Source organism: Prionailurus viverrinus, chromosome C2, assembly GCF_022837055.1.
Source record: "Prionailurus viverrinus isolate Anna chromosome C2, UM_Priviv_1.0, whole genome shotgun sequence".
Lineage (NCBI taxonomy): Eukaryota > Metazoa > Chordata > Mammalia > Carnivora > Felidae > Prionailurus > Prionailurus viverrinus.
The window spans coordinates 42,568,334-42,572,537 of record NC_062569.1 but is presented as its reverse complement, the minus strand read 5'-3'; the positions used below and the strand labels follow the sequence as shown (position 1 = coordinate 42,572,537).

Below are 4,204 nucleotides of genomic sequence, written 5' to 3'. Positions count from 1 at the left end.
AAAGCCAGTGTTAGAGTTGATACACAAAAATGCAGACCAGAAGGTCTTAGGCAGTTTTTAAAGGAGGTTGTATATTTGTCCCTAAGCTTTATAAAGGGAAACTAAAGGTGAACACATATCCAGCTCAAAATTCACACTTCTATAAGATAAAACCACACAATACCTAAGGAAAAGTGAATTCTATTAGGCATTTAGGTTGAGAAAAATTTCTCAGAACATGTTCTTTGTGTGATATAATGGGCAATACCCTAGAAATCATTATAAAGTACAACTGGAAACTCACACACAGTTGTTTCTAACAGACTCTTCACTGCGGCCAATGTCATGGACATCAGGAATATTTGCCGACTGGCCACCTGTTAATGGACTATAAGCATCAAGCTTGTCTAATTCTAATTATTGTTTCCAATATTAAAAATAAAACAATTGTTGATCATGGACTCCAGCTAATCTTCTGTTCCTGTCTGTTGTGAACATTGAAAATATCAATTTGAAACTGAGGTAAAATCTCATTAAAGCAATTCATTTGTATGAAAGCCAGTGGTGCTGGTCAGTGTTTAATAACAAGTTCTAGGTGGTGTTGAAGTGAGAGGGTTGGATGATAGCTTGCTTTGTAGAGGTCATGGTTTTCTACATTTTAAATACTCTTACATTAACCAGTTTCAAGTGAGCAATGGGATAGCACTGAACATGGGGTTCGGAAAGAAATGTGCAATAGCACACTATTATATAGTATTTCCACCATATAGATACAATAAACGTAAACAAACTCAAGACACAGGTAATATTAAAATGTAGCAAATAATTAGGAAGTGGTAAATTTTTAGCATTCTTTGCCTGATTTATTTGTAAGTTTATATCATTTAAATTTAGTAATGGCTGGATTTAACAACTAATTCTTCAAGTTCCTGAAAATGTAGCAATCAGTTCTTACAAACTCACAGGCCAGCTCTATGACAATACCGGAAAATCAACACCAATCAATTGTTTTCTAAAATGTTCAATCAATTAAGAGAAATGCAGTATGGACTACAATTGGCTATAACGTAGTGGCGATCTGCAAATAGTACTGAGAACTTTTTTTTTTCTTTTTAAGCTGTTTTGCTCCAGCAAAACATCAGCTAACGTGCCTTTTTAAGTGCCTTTTTAGCACTGCCTTGTTCGGTCAGCTGTTGACAGTTATGAGCTGTGAGGTGGTTTGTTCTTGTTTTGGTGGTCTATGAACTAACTGAACTTGGTCTGCTCCGAATGTACTTCAACATTCACTCAAAGTTTCTAGATATTTATTTATTTATTTATTTATTCATTCATTCATTCATTCATTCATTTAGAGAGGAACGAGAGAGTGCAAGCAGGAGAGGGGGCAGAGAGAGGGCGAAAGAGAATCTTAAGCAGGTTCCACGTTCAGCGTGGAGCCTGATGCAGGGGCTCTATCCCAAGACCCTGGGATCATGACATGATGTGAAATCAAGAGTCCATCACTCAACTGACTGAGCAACCCCAGAGCCTCTAAATTTTATTCTCTGATTCATTATTTTAGTTTTCAATCATACAAACTCTTTTACTAATTGAAGCCATACAGGAAATATAACCTTCAGAAACCTCATTTTCCTAACCTCTTTCTCTCACCTCAGTGCATTTTTATGATAGGATATTTGGAAAATACAGGATTTCTTAGGAATGTAGCTATTTTCTAATAGCTTAAAAAACATTTAAAACATTAAAAATGCTTTATTAGATGTTAGGGTCTTAAATTTATCAAATATAATACACTAAAACAATGGAATAAGATGTGAAGATGATACATTTTTAAGAAAGGCATACATAAAATGGGCTGATGAAACAATTCTATAAAATATTTAAAAATACTAACAGATTAAAGCTTGTTACATGTATGTAGTACACTACTAAGCAGTATATGGAGTTGCGGAGATTTAGCATCTCATCCAGAGATCTAAAACCAGGAGGAAAAATGCTATGCCAGAACCAAGAATGAAATAAATCTCAAGCATATGGGAAAATTTCTCAAAGTTAAGTATGTGGCTGATGAGAAATTTGAGTTTTGGGTGTCCTGAAGGGAGTAATATATTTGCACAGGTATAAATAGCTAATGTGCAAAGAATTATGTTTGCTTGCAATTTCAATATAGTTTGATGAGATAGAAATAAGATAAAAAAAAGAGTGAGGGGGATAAAATGAATGGTACAGAAATGAAAACATGGTTGTCACCGGGGTCTGAGCAGCATCTCCCAGCTACTAAGAGACATCATCATGAAACTTGTGATGAATTTCCTCTCTTCATTTTATTATTTATGATCAACAGAAAAAGAATCAGTGCAAAATGGGCTATGTGTGGAAAGGAGAGATTATGGAAGAAAGGGTTTTTTTTTAAATAAGTATTTCTTGATTTATTTTTTAAAATATTATTTTTTTTTAACTAAGCTCTACGCCCAACATGGGACTTGAACTCATGACCCCAAGATCAAGAGTCACATGCTCTACCAACTGAGCCAGTCAGGCACCCTGATAAATAAGGGTTTGTATAAAGTCTTCAGTTGCTAGAGACCTCATCATTGCAACTATTTTGCAGTGACCTCATCTCTCCTATGTTTCATCCAAGCTATAAAATAGAAAGTTGTTCATACTAATTAGAATACATATATCATAGCAATTAAAAGTGAACACTGGAGTAGGACCAACTACATGCAAATCCCAGATCTATCATTTACCAGTTGTATAAAGTTAATATTTAAACTCTTTATGCATCAGTTTCCCCATTTATATGAGGGGGATAATAGCTACTTCACAGGGTTGTGGTGACATTTGAATAAATTAATATACGGTTAACAGAATAATATATACAAATATATTGGAAAGCGTTCGATAAATGTCAGCAATTGTCATGATCATAATCATTATCACCAACATTATTGTTATATCGTTATCATGAAATGAAAACCATAAGTTCACATACGTACACCACCTAAAATGTTGAGAGATGTCAGCTAAAAATATTCTAAAATTGAAACCTATGATGATAGTTTAGATAGTCCCCAGAGGAAAACTGTTAGGACGTATCTATCAGAATAAAGGTTGGTGGAGTGACCCTACAAGACAGATGCATAAGATAAAATCATACAGCTGGACCTAATAGCCCAAGCTCCTGGCACTGCTCCCACATCTTAACCTTGTCTGACCTCGTGGAAAAAGGATCTGGGCAAACCGCCCCATAGCTTTGGGGAAACTACCCCTAGATGGAGCAGTTTAATTGAAAATTCCAAAACTTCCTAAAGGTCCATGATGGGATCATGTCGTCCTCACCAAAGAGCCTAGAGCTGTTTTTTGCCACCCAAGGAATATGTATTCCATCACTGTGCTCCAAGAAACTAGGTTTAAACTACTCTTTTTTTTTTTCCTTTCCTCAAAGGAGAAGCTATGTAGCTATTTAAAGAAATATATAAGCTTTAAAATCTGTATGGGACAAGATCAGAATATGGGGGGGGGGGGGAGTTTGATAGCTTTGATTAAAGAATTGAAATTCTATTCACATCCAAAATGGTGTGGGGTTTGTGTATATGTGTGTGTGGATGTATGTGTATGTGCGAGATGTATGGGATGTGTTTCTATGTATGTGCGTGAGTAATGTGTGTATACACCCATACATGTGAGTGAGAAAATGTCAGTGGGCAGATGCCTGGACCGGGGTCTACAGAGAGTAACAGGCAGCAAACACCCATGCTGCATTTCAATCTGCTAGCAAATTCCTAGAGGTTTGGAGAAAACAGCAGAGAAATAGGACCTTATCAAAGCTCTCGGACAAATTTTGCTCAAGGAATGGACCGGAACCAAAATAAAGGCCTAAAGAGAACGATCACCTTCAAACTTAAGAATAATCCTGGAATGTGATTTGAAGCATTTTGCAAAAAAAGCTATTAGATAAGTTAAATAGAAGAAAATTGTCCTTAAAAGATGCCAAATCCAGGGAAGCATACCTAGATATGAAAAGATGGACTGAGAGTTATACTGTACTGGTTAATTGCAAACAGAGAGGGAGGGAGACAAACCATAAGAGACTCTTAAGGACAGAGAACAAACTGAGGATGGATGGGGAGTGGGGGAGAAGGGAAAGTGGGTGATGGGCACTGAGGAGGGCACTTGTTGGGATGAGCACTGGGTGTTATATGTAGGTCAATTTGACAATAAA

At 36.3% G+C, this 4,204-nt stretch overlaps 1 non-coding gene across 1 annotated transcript; it reads right to left on the bottom strand.

The window, feature by feature from the left end:
- Positions 1–2,447: 2,447 nt before the first annotated feature.
- TRNAK-CUU (transfer RNA lysine (anticodon CUU)) lies at positions 2,448–2,520 on the bottom strand. Its single transcript has one exon. It is a non-coding gene; the product is annotated as a tRNA-Lys (tRNA).
- Positions 2,521–4,204: the final 1,684 nt, after the last annotated feature.